The sequence below is a fragment of the Geotrypetes seraphini genome, chromosome 12, assembly GCF_902459505.1.
Source record: "Geotrypetes seraphini chromosome 12, aGeoSer1.1, whole genome shotgun sequence".
Lineage (NCBI taxonomy): Eukaryota > Metazoa > Chordata > Amphibia > Gymnophiona > Dermophiidae > Geotrypetes > Geotrypetes seraphini.
In genome coordinates, this window is record NC_047095.1 from 105,995,423 (window position 1) to 106,013,144 (window position 17,722).

The 17,722-nt window shown below is 40.5% G+C and overlaps 1 pseudogene; it reads left to right on the forward strand.

Moving 5' to 3' along the window:
• The window catches only part of LOC117346241, a 50,050-nt pseudogene that overhangs the window by 6,210 nt on the left and 26,118 nt on the right, over positions 1-17,722 (forward strand).

Sequence of the window (17,722 nt, forward strand, 5' to 3'; positions counted from 1 at the left end):
GGCTCGATGGCGTGGGGGGACGAGTGCTTCTTGTTGGAGGGGATGTGGGGAAGTGGGAACCTATATGCATATGTGGTGGTATTGTGGGAGGGTGAGCGGTTTCTGGATTGAGGTGTTCTCTCGAGTTTCCCGGATTCTCACTGTGCAGGTTCCGGTGGACTGGAGACATGCCCTGTTATTTTGGCACCAATTGGATCTTGATTGGGGTGACTCTTTATTTTGTAAGTTAGCCTTCACTGCTGCTCGGTTGGCCCTAGCATCTTTGTGGAATCAGGGGCACTCCCCCACTTGGCATATGGTGGAACAGCGCTTAATTACCTGGCAGCTCCTTTATCAGTTAACGGCTTTACGACATGGCAAACATCATGGCTATGCTCATATTTGGCGTAGATTTCGGGCTTCTATAGGGATTGGTGGGAGGGGGGAGTGGGGGGTTGGATTGGATGTTTAATTGGGAGTGTGGGACAGGACGAGACCCTATGATAACTGTTTTTGAAGGTGAGGTTGGGAGATCCTTACCCAAAAGGGCGGTGTGTGCATTGTGCTTTATCCCTGGTGGGGTAGGAGGGGGGATTTTGCTGTGGTTTTGCTGGTTTGTGGTTGGTTTTCGACATGTTGGGGCTATAACTTCTGTTTAAATTGTTGTCTGCACTGTTGATTTTTCCTTTGTGCTTTGCTGAAGCTGTGTATCACTGCTGTATACTTATGTATATTTTTCAATAAAAGCTTTCACTCCCGCTATATTTAAGAGAGGAAAAGAATTTGGAAAAATTTAAGAGTCAACCTAAGAGCTTTTTTTTTAAAGATGCGTTCAATACTTAATTGAAATGTTAATTTGCTCTTTCGTTAATTGCTCTTTTGTCTACTTTTATTTTACCTATTTATTTGTCTTTCGATTCCTGTTGTGTTTTACCTTTAATTGTTGATTCTTTCCTATCCAATATTGTATTTCTATCCCACCTTTCCTATTGTATTCTTGTCTTTTCTTAATTAGTTTGTTTTGTGACTTATGCCCTTGTTAATTATATGGTCTATTTTATGTATATTTTTGACAATGTATTTTACCAATTTGTACATCGCTTAGAATTTGGAATAGGCGATTAATCAAATAATAAATAAACTTGAAACTTGAAACAATAAAATCTGTACTCGTAGGTAACAGATCAAGATACTTTGTTTTCCCTGTTAGAATTTCTTTTCCTGTTATCATCAACTATATTACACTGTTATGTTATTACATTATATCCTGCACTAGCATTCCAACCAAATGAATATTTCTCTCTAGCTAATGAACGCACAAGATCCATAAGATTATATTTAAAAGAAACAACCTATATTTTCATAGTAATTGCAGATGACATGAGCAGATATTCCTTAAGGTTTCACCTCTGAGCAGTAAGACACAAAAGCGACCACCTAGTGTCCCCAGAGGTGTTGGAGCTCAGCAAGAAATAGAGCGGTCACCTCACCATCAGCATCACAATTTCACTGTCTTTCTTCATTCTCCTTTGCTGTAAATGCATTTTCTATTTATCATTTAAATATTCATTCGGATAAGATCATCAGGAACCATAAAGCATCTCCTGCCATGCCCAAGGTTAACATTTGGAGCAGAAAGGGTGAGCATTTTCACAGAAGTTGTTTCACACCATTAAAGATAGAAACTCAACTGTTTCTGATGTTTATGCTCTGTGACATCCTGTGGAAGTCAGCCAAGTGTCAGTGCACAATTGAGAGCTTTAAACCACAACAACTTCAACTAGGAAACCAACCACAACAACAACAACAAGGATACATTATGGATGGAGACATCATGATTGGGGGACTCATAGCTACACAGAACTTTTATCCAATTTTTCATCAATCCCACTTATATTACCCCTATTTATTTGGACGTTTCTCGTAAGTATCATTATGGATGAGCTCCAATCTATGATATGCTTGCAGGTTTTATATTGATTGATCAAGGCATGAGCTACAGATGTAACTAACAGGGATCTTTGAATGCAAAAGTTTTCAAAGCTAGAAGCACTTATTTACTGTTCATTTATAATATGTTATGCCTAGTATGAGTGATGTGAGAATGAGGATAGTGTGGGTACAAGAGAGATCAGCATTCAGGGGGACTATTGCAGAAGTGTTTGGCTTGTATATGCCCCTCCCTGCTTCTCTTCAACTATTCTCTCTTCTTTCTCTCCCTTCCTACACTCATTCCCCTCTCTTCTCTCCTCTCATCTCACTGCCTTTTTCCTTCTTTTTTTAATCGTTCCCCTTTATTACGCCCTCCTTTCATCTCTCCCATTTCTTCCTTATCTCCCTCTATGTATCTTTTCTTATATCTTGCAGTCTGGAACACATCTCTACTTGTGCTGGATATGAATTTCTAGCTATTCTAACAGGGGTCTGGTGTTATCTTAATTAGTGAGGTCAGGGAACTTTGACTGTACTTCCAACCATGCCATCTCTCCCTGATACCACTTCCTTAGTAAACCTCCTCTAGCTCCTGCGTAATCATAGGTGGAGAGTTTATGGATGGGCAAAGAAAAAGAGGTGCTAGGTTCGTGTTTAGGGTTGTATGCATTTCTGCTAAACCTTGAGCATGGTTTCTAACCTTAATAGCATTTTGTATCTTTTAGTTTGATGCTATTTTTAAAAATATTATCTGTTATTTATTGTCCTTATAGTCTTTCATCATTGAAGTATTATGCTAGGTGCTAGGGTCTAGTGATAAGGGTTCAATGCATTTGGGTAGAATGTGCATTTATCTGCTGTGGCCTCAGAGCAAGGCTGAAGAATAGAGAAAAGAGGGAAAGAGGGGGAAAAGAGGGAAAAAACATTTGCCCCCTCTTTTACAAAACTGCAATAGCAGTTTCTAGCATGGGGTGCCACGCTGAATGGCCTGTGCTGCTCCCGACACTCATAGGAACTCAATGAGCATTGGGAGCAGTGCGGGCCATTCAGCGTGGCTCCCCACACTAGAAACTGCTACCACAGTTTCATAAAAGGAGGCCTTAATTTCTGCTAAGCCTTAATAGCTTTTTGTATCTTTTATTATGATGCTAATTTTTCATATCATCTACATTTATTGTCCTTAAAGTCTTGAATCATTGAAATATTATGACTTCCTGGCTTTTGTGTCTGCAATGGAGGAGATTAACAACAGCTCAGAGCTCTTACCCAATCTCACTCTGGGATTCCATATTGATGAATCTTACAACAACTTATTATTAATGTATAGTGCTACTGTGAGAATATTTACAGGAATGGACAACGGGATCCCAAACTACAGTTGCCAAACTTCTGGTCTGCTGGCTGCTATCATTGAAGGTCTTCCAGCTGAACAATCGAGTGAGTTTTACCGCCTTTCCAGCGCATACCACTACCCACAGGTCAGGGAGCATCTTTGATTTCACTTCCTATCCTCCTCTTCACCCGTTCCTTAAAGAACATCAACTTTCAACAAATTGAAACCAAGGCCCTCTTTTATAAAGCTGTGCAGGTGAGTGCCTTGTGGCAAATGATCTGATGTCCATTCAATTCCTATAGGAATCTGAGCATATACTGTGCCATTCCACACTGTTGGCTTTGTAAAAGGGAGTCCAGATTATTAACCACTCAACTATAGCTGTGACAAAATGCAGAATTCAAATAGTGAGGTAGAAACAAACACATGAAAGTAATTAATGGGACAGATATTAAGCCATTAAAGTCCTGGGCTGGAAGCCAGTGTTCGAATCCTAGGTGCCCTCCTGATATTACTTGTGACTCTCAGTAACTCACGTCACTCTCCGTTACCACTTGTGCAAATTTTAAGTCCAATATAACTAAAATGTAAGTTGTATTGCTTTAACTCGTGGTTTAATGTATGTTAGAACTTTTTTAATACATGCTTAATGAATTGACACATATTATGTAGGAGGTTAAGATGCATTAAGTCAATTCAGGAACCCTTTTACAAAGCTGTGGTACATTTACTGCTGCAGCATTGCTACTGCAGCTTTGTAAAAGGGGCCCTAAATTTGTTAAGGTATGTTAAGAATCCAAATGCATGCTAATAAATACACATTCTTCACCTGTATAATTTGAGGCTTTCAGCTGCAGGAGTCCCTTAAAGCCAACATTTTTTTACAAACTGTCGGAGATTAATCTCCAGGGCCATCATTTCACCAGTGCACCAAAACACCATTTCATCTTTTCCATTTGTTAACTTTTAGCTCTGGTAGTCAGTTTTAATAAATCCTTGTAAAATGCTTGCTAACACATCAATTGTTTTGAAATTGTTCTGAAAGGGCTTCTTCAGATAGACAGGGAGAAAAATGTGAGAAATAGAGGAAACATATTGAGACAGTGGAATTTATGTTGAAGAATTAGAAAATATCACTGAAAAGAGGGAAAATGCTGTAGGTTTTAAGAGTTCATTTTAAGAGTCAGGGAATTGGTTAGAACTGGCTATATTTCTATTGTGCTGTATTTGTAAAGGAAGATTGAGGAGGGGTAACAAATATCTGTTGGATTTTGCCTGCTAGGCTCGTTAATGACTGTTATGTGTTTCTAGGTGCTCAGAGCAGGCAGTGGAATCAAGAATGTACACGTATGTTGAAAGTATTTTAGAGAAAGATACCATGTTTATAAGAAAGATATACGAGACTAAAATTGTACGAAAGTACAGAGATTACTTTTTGCACGGACCGTTTATCTGCATGTATGTGTGGTTTTGTGTGTGCATGACATTCAAAATCCCCTCCCTTGTCTGTATTTCTATTCCCTTATGAGTTCTGTCTGTCCTGTCAGTTGTTCAAAGCAGGAGGTTGGAGTACCCCTCCTCCTCCTTTTGTACTGATAAGGGCCATGAAGTTTTCAGCACTTCAAATGCAGTTTCTCCTGAAACAAATAAGTAGGTTTAGATTTAAAGTTTTTGGCTATGTTATAAAATGTTTATGTATATTCAGAAATGAATGTAAACAAAAAAATATGATTTTTGGAACTTATATTCCATGCTAAAAAGAAGTTCTTTGTCCAAATCTCTTTTTTAAACCTAAGGAAATTTGGAAGAGAGGGGGAGTAAGTCTCTACTGAGACACATATGGATTGTAAAAAAAAAAAAATTGTTTAAAGTTGTTTGTATGGATTATCTTTTGTGAGTACAATGAGACCTTGGATTGGGAGCATAATTTGTTCCAGAAGCATGCTTGTAGACCAGGGCACTCGTGTACAAAAATATACATACTTTTATTGCAAGCCCTTGCTCGTTTGGAAAAGTCACTGCACTCCTGCAGCGTCATATAGACAGGAACCATTAGCTCAGTTGTGATAATGTGATGCTTGTATACTGTATGTACTTGTATTGCAAGACGTTGCTGGTATAGCAAGTTAAAATTTAAACATTGCTTGTCTTGTAGAACACTTGCAAACCAAGTTATTTGCAATCCAAAGTTTTACTGTATATTCCAATCTCTGTTTTGTATTTCTTTTTATAAATCATGTAAGCTTAGTAAGCTTAGTATAAGAATGTAACTTTTAGGTATAAAAATGTAATTTTTAGGAATGCTTTTGTATGGAAGTAAATATTTTTGCCAGTCAGATGATAGTGAAGGGACTGCCACTTTAGACTACCCTGCTTAGTGAGTGGACCCAGAGCTGAATTTTACTTAATTTTTACAAGTCAGCTCTTTGGGGTAGGAACCTGATACAGAATAGGGATTGAGAACAATTCTTATGTGCTAGTAGACAATAGACACTTATTCCAAGTATGCCTTCCTCGTATCACCTACCTTGGGTTTCAAATCTCCCAGGGTACCAGGTCCCTTCCCACACCCGTGTCCAGGCTGTCTGTAGTTTCCCTGTTCCTGACAATCGCAAAGCCCTGAGCTACCTTCCTTGGTATTGTCAGATACTGTCGTATCTGGATCCCTGATTTCTCTACATTGCTTGCCCTCTGTATGATGCCTCCAAAACTTCTGACTCAGGCCCCTGCCCTCTGGCCCTTCCACCCAAGCAACTGAGCTGGATGCCCTCACTTCTGCCCTGCGATATTATGCCTCTTTAGTCTTGCAACATCTACACTGACTCCAAATATGCTTTCTTTACCTTGCATTCCCATAGGGTCATCTGGAAACATGTAGATTTTACCCACTACTGATAGCTACACAAGTTCATGGGTATGTCCCTGGAAATACAGTATGGCTAAAACTTGGAAGTCAGACCCCCTGAAACCTAGATGGATAGGTTCTTTTACTGTCCTAATTTCTTCTCTTACAGTTGTCAAGGTGTCCGGACATGAAACTTCTACTACAACACGGATCTTCAGCTGAAGCTTTCTAAGACCTCAAAAGTTCTGAATATTTACCACTGTACTTAGCAGGTGTTCTGAATATCATTTTTCACAAGTGTTTGAGTTTAATTGACTGCCTGTGGTTCACCACTGTCTTTAGCAAGTCTTGAGTATAACTGTTTGAAGTTTTCTAAGTTGTGCCTGAAAGAAAAACTGAGCTTCCTATGTTAGCATTGTAGGCACCTTTTGTCTTATATATATCTGATATTTGTGTTGCCCTCACTGCCTTATGTTTCTTTCTTCTGTATTTCTGTCCTATTGTACTTAATAAGGGCCCCTAGCCCCTTTGCCTGATGTTTGTTTGCATGATGGAGTTAAGTACAGAAAGTGTCAAATATCAGAGGGTATTTTCTATTTCCAACCTACTGGTGATGAAGTTTAAAATTGGGCGGAAATCTGCATTGATAATGTTGAGGGTCCACTTATCAACCAGACTCTTATTGTAGACCCCACTCACCCAGTGTCTTTGTATTTTGATACATGTGTGCTATTTGATGTTGCCCAGGGTCATGGTTTTGCCCCTAATACAGTTTTGTGTGGCTCCCTAGATTGACAGCGTTATTATACCAAATGAGCTAAGTATATATGTATGTATAACCTGATGCCTTTCAGAAATGCCCCTATGAGGAAACCTTCACTAATGGTAGAGCCTATCCTTTATAGGAATGTATTTCGTGGGCTACCTACAAGAACCCTCATAAATACCCAACCAATACCCCCTCTGCCTCCCTTACTTTAGGTCCTAGCTCCGGCCCCTTGTGTACTATAGGCTACTGTAATCCCATGGTTTTCACTATCACTGACCCACATAACTGAAATGCCAATGTCCAAGTCCAGAAGGCCAGAGACTGCATGGCATTGTATATTGAGGTGAGACCCAGGTACTGATGTATATGTCCGTATTGTATCCCGCTCAAGTGCTCCATCACTCTGTGGTGTTTCCCCAGTTTTATGAAATTACTAGCTGATGACCCGGCGTTGCACGGGTATTTAATTATAGCAATAACACTGTAAACGGATTCAAATAAAGATACTTTATAGTGGTGAATGAAATTATTTTTTTACAGCTTTATAAAAAGTACAATATTCAAATTATAATGTGAAATATTTGACAAAATGAATACAATACAACTAACACAAAACTTGATTATAAACAACATTTTTAGTTTCACCTCCAGGAGCAAGAACATATAAATTCTTGGGTGAAGAGACCCCCAGAACATATCACCCCAGTTAGTGAGGGATCTGCATACCAAGTTTTGTTCAAATCGGTCAAACCGTTTTAGATTTACTGTGAGAATGACAGCTGTTTACATTTTTTCCATTGACATGAATGGGTGAAATCAGATTTTCTGTTTGTAGCTCCGCCCATGTGTGCAGATGGGCCGCGAGACCCCCAGAACCTATCACACCAGGTAGTGAGGGATCTGCATACCAAGTTTCGGTCAAATCGGTCAAGCCGTTTTTGAATTACTGTGAGAATGGCACCTCTTTACATTTTTTCCATTGACATGAATGGGTGAAATCAGATTTTCTGTTTGTAGCTCCACCCACATGTGCAGGTGGGCAGCGAGACCCCCAGAACATATCACCCCAGGTAGTGATGGATCTGCATATCAAGTTTCATTCAAATCGGTCCCACAGCTTTTTACATTTTTCCCATTGACTTGAATGGGTGAAATCAGATTTTCTGTTTGTAGCTCCGCTCACGTGTGCAGGTGGGCCGTGAGACCCCCAGAACATATCACCCCAGGTAGTGAGGGATCTGCATACCAAGTTTCGTCCAAATTGGTCACAGTGAGAATGGCAGCTTTTTACATTTTTTCCATTGACATGAATGGGTGAAATCTGATTTTCTGTTTGTAGCTCTGCCCACGTGTGCAGGAGGGCCACGAGACCCCCAGAACATATCACCCCAGGTAGTGAGGGATCTGCATACCAAGTTTCGTTCAAATCGGTCAAGCCGTTTGTGAATTACTGTGAGAATGGCAGCTTTTTACATTTTTTCCATTGACATGAATGGGTGAAATCTGATTTTCTGTTTGTAGCTCCGCCCACGTGTGCAGGTGGGCCGCGAGACCCCCAGAACATATCACCCCAGGTAGTGAGGGATCTGCATACCAAGTTTCGTCCAAATTGGTCACAGTGAGAATGGCAGCTTTTTACATTTTTTCCATTGACATGAATGGATGAAATCTGATGTTCTGTTTGTAGCTCCGCCCACGTGTGCAGGTGGGCCGCGAGACCCCCAGAACATATCACCCCAGGTAGTTGGAATTACTGTGAGAATGGCAGTTTTTTACATTTTTTCCATTGACATGAATGGGTGAAATCTGATTTTCTGTTTGTAGCTCCGCCCATGTGTGTATGTGGGCTGCGAGACCCCCAGAACATATCACCCCAGGTAGTGAGGGATCAGCATACCAAGTTTAGTTCAAATCGGTCCCACAGCTTTTTACATTTTTCCCATTGACTTGAATGGGTGAAATCTGAAGTTATGTTTGTAGCTCCGCCCACGTGTGCAGTTGGGCCGCGAGACCCCCAGAACATATCATCCCGGGTAGTGAGGGATCCGCATACCAAGTTTCGTTCAAATCGGGCAAGCCGGTTTTGCGTTGGCAGCTGTTTTACATTTTTTCCATTGACATGAATGGGTGAAATCTGATTTTATGTTTGTAGCTCCGCCCACATGTGCAGGTGGGCCGTGAGACCCCCAGAACATATCACCCCGGGTAGTGAGGTATCCGCATACCAAGTTTCGTTCAAATCGGGCAAGCCGGTTTTGCGGAGGCAGTTTTTACATTTTTTCCATTGACATGAATGGGTGAAATCTGATTTTCTGTTTGTAGCTCCGCCCAGGTGTGCAGGTTGGCCGCGATACCCCCAGAACATATCACCCCAGGTAGTGAGGGATCTGCATACCAAGTTTCGTTCAAATCGGGCAAGCCGTTTTTGCGTTGGCAGCTGTTTTACATTTTTTCCATTGACATGAATGGGTGAAATCTGATTTTATGTTTGTAGCTCCGCCCACATGTGCAGGTGGGCCGTGAGACCCCCAGAACATATCACCCCAGGTAGTGAGGGATCGGCATACCAAGTTTCGTTCAAATCGGGCAAGCCGTTTTTGCGTGATCGCGGCACATACATACATACATCCGATTTTATATATATATAGATATAATAATGTGTTTTATAAAGTTTATAGCATAGCTGGCCTACCCAGTGAGGTGTTTCTAGTGGTGGTGGTGGCAGCGTGTCAATGTGTTGAGAGGAAGAGGTGGTCTGGGACATTCTGCTGAGCAAACTCCGGGCCCATTTCCACCCCCCAGTTAGTCCACTCCACTCAACTGGTTCACACACTGAGTGGGTCTTTGGGTGTTGTGTTGGGATCTCTTCTAGTGGTTTATCAGTATCTCCTTCTGGTCCAAGGAAGGAAACTTTGTTATCCTTAGCATTGACCTACAGAATATGTTTGTAACAGCGCTGCTTGTGTGGCATTAGGCTATGTAGTGATCGAAAGAAAAAAACAGACCTTTGCACATTTTTGCACTATATGGTGGGTGTATGAGGAGATTCACATTTCCTGCACAGCTAAGTCCTTGTGAAGTTACCTTGTTCTTTCTGTATTTGACATCTAGCAAGGTCTCTGTTTGGAAAGAAAGAACTAAGCTTAAAAATGAAGTGGCCAGAAGTTATAGTAAAAGCAGATAGTGTAGCTGGTTTTAAGAAAGATTTGGACAAATTCCTGGAGGAAAAGTCCATAATCTGTTATTAAGACATGGGGGAAGTGTCTGCTTGCCCTGGATTGGTAGCATGGAATGTTGCTACTCTTTGGGTTTTGACCAGGTATTAGTGTCCTGGATTGGCTACCATGAGAATGGGCTACTGGGCATGATGGACCATTGGTCTGACCCAGTTAGGCTATTCTTATGTTATGTTCTCATCTGTAGGGGCCTTTGTTTTCACTTCTTATTTTAATGTATTTTTTTCTGGGAACTTATCAGTGTTTTTTATAATGGGAACAAAAATGGAAGAGAATTAATGTGTGTGGGATGAGGGGGTAACTAATTTCTTCAGCTAAATAATTCAATCCACTTCAAACAGACATAGGAGAACTCACGCACCATTCACACACCCTCCAACCAAAAACGTCAAAAGAAAAAAACTGTTCGACAACTCCTAGCCATTCGAGCTGCAACACTCGACCCCCCAACTCTACAACCAATTGACATCGACCACATACTGCAAAACCTTCAAAAAGAAATAAAAACCCTTCTATTCAAAAAACACATAAAACCGAACTAACACAATAAGAACTGTCCCAAGCATCACCTGCAACTACTCCATATGTACTTCTGATGTCATGACAATTCAGACATAATTTATGTTATGTTATGTTTGGAATATAAGAAAATTTTCACTGCCTGTTTCTATTCTGACCATTTATTCCGTTTCATGGTCATTACAAAAAATATTTTTTTACATGGGGGGGTGTCAAAAAATGATGGGCCCCGGGTGCCACATACCCTAGGTACGCCACTGCTGTAATGTCCTGTTTTCGGCACTTCTGAAGCCAGCTTGGAGCTCAGGAGTCGCATACGTATGCTAATAAACTATCTGTGCTTTCTTCTAGTCTCTAGGTTTTTTGGCTGCCCAAAGTCACCTTTCACTACAAGTGAAATTAATTTTGTTTGTGATATCAAACTCACAACCTCAGGGAGCTGAGGCAGTTGCTCTAACCACTAGGCCACACCTCCACTTAACAGTATAATAGTCTTCTAAATATTTGACAAGTGAAAGAAACGTACTTTAACATGAAAAAGATGGTGATGAATTCAAATTTTTATTTTTCAACAGATCAATTACTACTCAGGGAATCTTCTCATGAGTGACACGGTTAAGTTTCCTAATTTCTACCGGACTGTCTCCAGTGAGTTACACCTTTGCACTGGGATAATCAGGTTACTGAAGCATTTTGGCTGGACCTGGGTTGGTATCATTGCATCTGATGATGAAAACAGCATGAAGGCTACACAGATCCTGAGAGAAGGGATTGAGCGGAATGGAGGTTGCATCGAATTTATAGAAAACTTTAGACACTCTACTTCCTTACTGAGTGAAAATACTGATAATATTTTCCAGATCATCCAATCATCTTCAACTAAAGTGATTATTTTCTATTGTAACAGAGATTTTGCGGACCTTGCAAAAGAAAGAGACATCAGGAAAGCATCTGGAAAGATTTGGATCACCTTTGCTGAATGGGGATTTATCATACCGTCACACTATGCTGATGGGAAAAACTGCTTAGCTTTTACTGTGGGAAAAAAGACTATTCCAAACTTTTATAAATTTGTCCGTGAGGTGAATCTTGCCCGGCTTCCACGCACTTTATTTACAGAGATGTGGTGGAAAGACCTGTGTAACAAACAGTGCCCCAAGAGCATCCAAAGATCATGCAGCACTAAGGAAATATCTGGCCCTCTTCAACACTGTGACATCGTAAACTTTGGGAGCAGCTATAACATATACAATGCAGTGTACGCCCTGGCGCATGCACTGCATGCCATGTTTACTTCTAGTTCTGGAAATACCACCCTATGGAATGGAGAAAGGGAGAGACTTTTGGAGTTTTTGCCATGGAAGGTAATTTAATTTATGGCCACTTTTATCAAACAATTTAGTATAGGTCGGCACCGCACATGCATTGAAGCCCAGGCTTTGGTATACTTTCTGTGTGGCTTTCACCAGCATAGCTTCATAAAAGAGGCCCTTGATTTGATTTATTTATATACCACTGCTGCAACATTCGAGGTGGTGAATACTTTCTATGTACATAATTAAAATCAACAGTAAAATTACTAACACAGACAAAGCTTAACAGCTTAATCTGTAAACTATTATCCTCCCATTTAGCATCGGCCGGCATTCTGAAAGCTGTGCGCTGCTCTGTCACTCAGAGTTCCCATGAGCATTGGAGCAGAGCACATCATTCAGCACATCAGCCAGCACTAAAAACACTTTTGTAAAAGATACATCTGCTAGTTATTATATCTCAAAAACTGACCATTTCACATCATCATACACCTCAGCGCTAACCCATGACATTGCAACAAAGCCAACCATCCCTGTTCTCAACCTTGAGATGGATAAGCCTTCAGAAATAGCAGGCTTTTTAGGCTTAAATAGACTGGTAACGTAGTCTATAACTTCGTACCCAAGATGGAAAATATCGAAGCCCTATAGTCTTCCAACCTCACTGTTTTAAAAGCAGGCACATTCAACAATGCTGTTTCCGCCAACCTCAAAGCAAATTATGGTTTGTATGGATATAATTTTATAGACAATACAACTGAAGTTAAACTATTCAATGTTTTAAATACCAGCAATAAATACCAAATTTAGAACTCAATGGGTAGCCAATGTAATTGTTTCAAAATTGGGGTTATATGTTCCCAACGAGAACATCCTCCTACTATCCATGCTGCTGTATTTTGGGCTATCTGCATTGCCTTCAACATATTTTTTTTGATCTAAGGAAGAAAGGGTTGACTTTGAAAGCTAATAATAAACTATATTAAGTTAGTCCAAAAAAAGGTATTTTATTTTTTTCCTTTAATATATTATTTCTACATATTCACTCAACTTGTAATTAACCTCTGGAACTCATTGCCTGAGAATGTATTAAAAAGAAGTTAGCCTAGAAGAGTTTTAAAAAGGTTTAAATAACTTCCTAAAAGAGTTCCTTAAAGAGAAGTCCATAAGCCATTACTAAGATGGATATAGCAAAATCCACTTCTTATTCCTAGGATAAGTAACACATAATCTGTTTGGGATCTTACCAGTACTTGGGACCTGGGTTGGCCACTTTTGGAAACAGCATACTGGTCTTGATGGACCTTTGGTTTGTACCAGTAATGTTAGCTTTTATGTTCATATGTTCTTAAGTGCAAAATTGATTTTCCCATTATATGAATAATGGAAATGGTTTTAAGCCCAAAGGTGAACCAAACAGGAGATTGAACTAAAGATAAGCCAAGCTAAAAATGTTCATAGGGCACATCCCTCAAATTTGAGCAGGAAATTAAATACAAATTGACCAACTTGTCCACTGCAGTTATGTTCTATAGTTTAATTTTGGAAATGACATGTAAGGAAACATCACTGTTTTCATGTTGCTTCAAAAGGAAACCCATTCATAAAATCAGGGCCTGATTGTATGTGCTTGAAGTTAGCAAAGATCCCTGTGATTATTTCTACTAATGAAATTAATTTGCTTTTCCATTAGCTTCATCGTTATCTGAAGAACCTCCACTTTAAGAACGTTCTGGGTGAGGAAATCTTTCTTGATGAGAACGGTGATCTTGCCATTGGTTATGAAATTATAAAAATCTTCCTCCTACCCAATGGTACATGGTGTAATGAAACAATTGGAAGTTATAACCCTTATGCTCCACCGGGGAAGGATTTTACCATCAATGAGAAGGTGATCGTATGGGAGGAGCCATTTACACAGGTCAGATTTGAGTAACACAAAAACAAGATGGAAGACACTGAACCACACATATATCATGCAGGTAGTTACAAATAGAGACCCTCTTTTACAAAGCCTTAGTAGAGGTTTTCTACCATGGCCCAATGTTTTGACGCTGCCCCAATACTCATAGGATTTCTATGAGTGTTGGAGCATTTTAGTGTTCTGGGCCATGGTAGAAACCTCTATCATGGCTTAGTAAAAGGTGGTGGTGGTGGAATATATAAGAATATCAAGGCTGCTATTTACAAAAACATGCTTACCTAATTCGGGCCTTTCTTTTCAGCCAAATTTAGAAGCCTAACATTTCTACTGCAAACTCAATTAAATTTAAGAACTTAAACTTAGTAGGTATATGAAGGCCAAAATCAATCCATTTTGAAAAAAAAATAGTTTATGTTTTATTTAGTTTTCCTTTTGTTTGGGCAATGTCATCAGTAGTACAAACTATCACTCAGATAATGCACTCTATCTTTCAAATTGTACATATGACTGCTCAGTTCTGCCCCCCAATGGCAAAAGGAAGCAAGTGACAATCTCATATTTTGAGAAAACCAAGGAACAAAAAACACTGAAGAAGATGTCCAAGATGCAGGCTTTATTGAAGATGCAATCATTTGATTCACATGATAAAATGTCTAGGTCCCAAACAATGTGGGCTAAGGACCCAACACAGTCTGTGTTTCAACAACCCTGTCTTAATCAGGGGTCCCTAAAAGTCCTAAGGTGAAAAATCATGGATCAAGGCTAAAAAATGATCCTACTCGGGGACTAAGTGCAGTAAAGTATGGCTCAAATGCAGAGTCCCCGAGTGGAATTTGTGAGCCTTCCAAACCCCATCCTAATCCCACTCTACCCACATATTGGTGTAACCTGCAGGCATAAGATAATGGTAACTGTGGATGGGCATACTGGATGGGACATTTGGCCTTTATCTGCCATCATGTTTTTATGTTTCTATTGATATGGTGTACAGTTGGGTCCAGTAGGTTTTGGGGAGCTCACCATACACTGAATAATAATAATAAATTAATAAATGAATATGAGACACCTCATTATGGGCTTATACATCTAGGCCACACAGAACAAACGAACCTGCTCAGCAATGCTACAAGGCTTAAACATACATACACCCAACCATCCACAGCAGGAGAAACACTAAATCAAACAGAAAACAAAAAAAGAAGTGGAGAAAAAGCCTCAGTTCAGCTTCATTTGGCAAAAAACTCCACTTCACATACACTCCTACACAAACAAACCGGTAGGGTGAAGAAAGCACTGTAATAGCTTGTAAAGTCAATGTTCAAAAGCACCAGGGGTACATAACCCCACACGTGAAAAAAATGTGGCAACAGGGCGCAAAGGCACAGTGATCCTAAATCATAGCATTAGGCCAAAAAAACCACTTAGCTGCTAAAGTCCATCAGATATGTCTCAATCCAGCGCAGTAACACAGCAGCTAGAGTACCTGACGGGGAATCTCCCATTTCGCCAGTTCTTGCTGCATCAGGGATATCCACACGGCTTCATCAGCCAGTCCACGGATCCTTCAGTGCTCCTCTAGTACACCCACCACGTCATGAATCACAAAAAAGGTGCAGGAAAAACAGTAAAGCACACATGCTGAAAAAACAGCACAAACTCCTCCCCTTGCTGACATCCACCAATCCAGTAACCTTCAGGACCCAAAGAAAGCTGCCCACTCAATCCGGGCATTCAATCCATCAGGCTGCACCGATTTTAAAAGATAGATCCACCTTTGCTCCTTCTGCCACAGGAGACGTCTCAAGTTACCACGGCGAGTGGAATAAACCATCTGCTCAATCACAGTACATTGTAAAGATCCAAAATCATGACAGAACTCCAGACAGTGTGCTACCAGAGGCTCCTCTATACGCCAAGTGTTCAAGCAAGATCTATGCTCAATCAATCTGATCTTCAGCTGGCGATATGTGTGTCCCATGTATATTTTCAAACAGGGACAAACAATAATATATATCACCCCTTCTGTCAAACATGAGGTGAACCGGTGTAGTTTAAACACCCGACCAGTCTGAGGATGAATAAACACATCAGATACCATCATCATGGAGCACACTGAACAATGGCCACAACAACGGTGACCCCCTGGAGTCCCTGTCTGTGAATCTGACACAACAGGTCTCAATGTACTTGGACTTAAAATGTCACTCAAATTTTGATTACGCCCATATGAAAATAAAATCCTGAGATGTTGCAGGCTAGGATGTAATTGCAAAATGGGTAAGTGTCGACGAATTACTCCCTGAGATCTCCTGGACAAATGATTAAAAGTAGACACAAAGGGGACCCTATCTTGGATAGACCGTGCAGTACGATATTCCAATAAAGCCTCCCGATGGTTATACAGGGCTCTTTTCCGTGCTTTCACTACTACTTGCGCCGGATATCCCCTATATAACAACTTATCCTGTAAGGTGGCAGACTGCACAAGGAATTCAGGAGTTGAGCTGCAAATGCGCCTATAACAAAGAAATTGGGCGAAAGGGATACTAGTCTTCATCGGGTAAGGATGCATAAGGTCAAGCTGTAGAATAGTGTTACAATCAGTCTCCTTCACATAGACTGTCGTACACAGCGACCCAGCAGATAACTCAATCATCACATCCAGAAAAATTTTGTCACTTGTGGGGTTATGTACCCCTGGTGCTTTTGAACATTGACTTTGCAAGCTATTACAGTGCTTTCTTCACCCTACCGGTTTGTTTGAGTAGGAGTGTATGTGAAGTGGAGTTTTTTGCCAAATGAAGCTTTACTGAGGCTTTTTCTCCACTTCTTTTTTTGTTTTCTGTTTGATTTAGTGTTTCTCCTGCTGTGGATGGTTGGGTGTATGTATGTTTAAGCCTTGTAGCATTGCTGAGCAGGTTCGTTTGTTCTGTGTGGGGTTGTGTTTGAGATATTTATGAGATTTAAATCGCCCTTCTTTCCTTAGTTTACATAATTTAGTGAGAATACTAAGATTTGGATTTTGAACATGGCACAATTATGGAGTTCAGGGTCAGGATTTTCAGATAGTGTGAGAGCTGAGATCTTAACAGCACCCTCCTTAGGTATGGATATGGCTGCAGGTGTGCTTGATGATGGTTGGACTGATGTGTTCAACAAACAGAGGGACCTTATAGTGCCTCCCTGGTGGACTATTGTAATTTGGATATAATCCCCAGGGGGTTACGGATGTCAAGAGCACCCCGGTTGTTTGATGAAGATCCTTTGTTGATCAGTGGAACAAAATTCTGAATCGATGTTCCTTGGATCTAATGCTTTTGTTGATTCAAACAGCCTAGGTGTGAATTCAGGTGGAACAACAAATTGTGACTGAATCCTTAGAGGCTCTTAAGTCCTCTGAGTTGTATGAGAGCAAGTTGAATGATATGTGGGTGAAAGTGGACAGGTTTAAAGGGGAACTATGTCAGCAAAAAATTAAGAAATTTCAGAGGGATCAGAGAGATTATTCCTCGGGGTTTGTATATGCATGGATGAAGCGTGAGAGTAATGGCAATAATAAAGTGGGTCAAAAGAAAACTACGAGATTTCAATCATCTTCAGAAGGATCTAGTGGGAGTGAAGTTACCCCTCAGGTGGCAGTGAAGGAAGGGGAGTCCAAACAGGTCAGGGGGAGGGGCAGCAATCGAAGGGGGCGCAGGAAATATCAAACCAGGTCTCAGTCCAGGGCAGACCAGCTGTGGTAAATATTTCAAGATATTCTCTTTCCAAGGCTGAGGAAAGTTTGCTAGCTAAAGGGTTGTCTTTTGTGCCAATTTCCAAACATTCCCCTTTTCAATTCCGGGTGGAATTGGAAACTTTTATTAGGAAGTTAC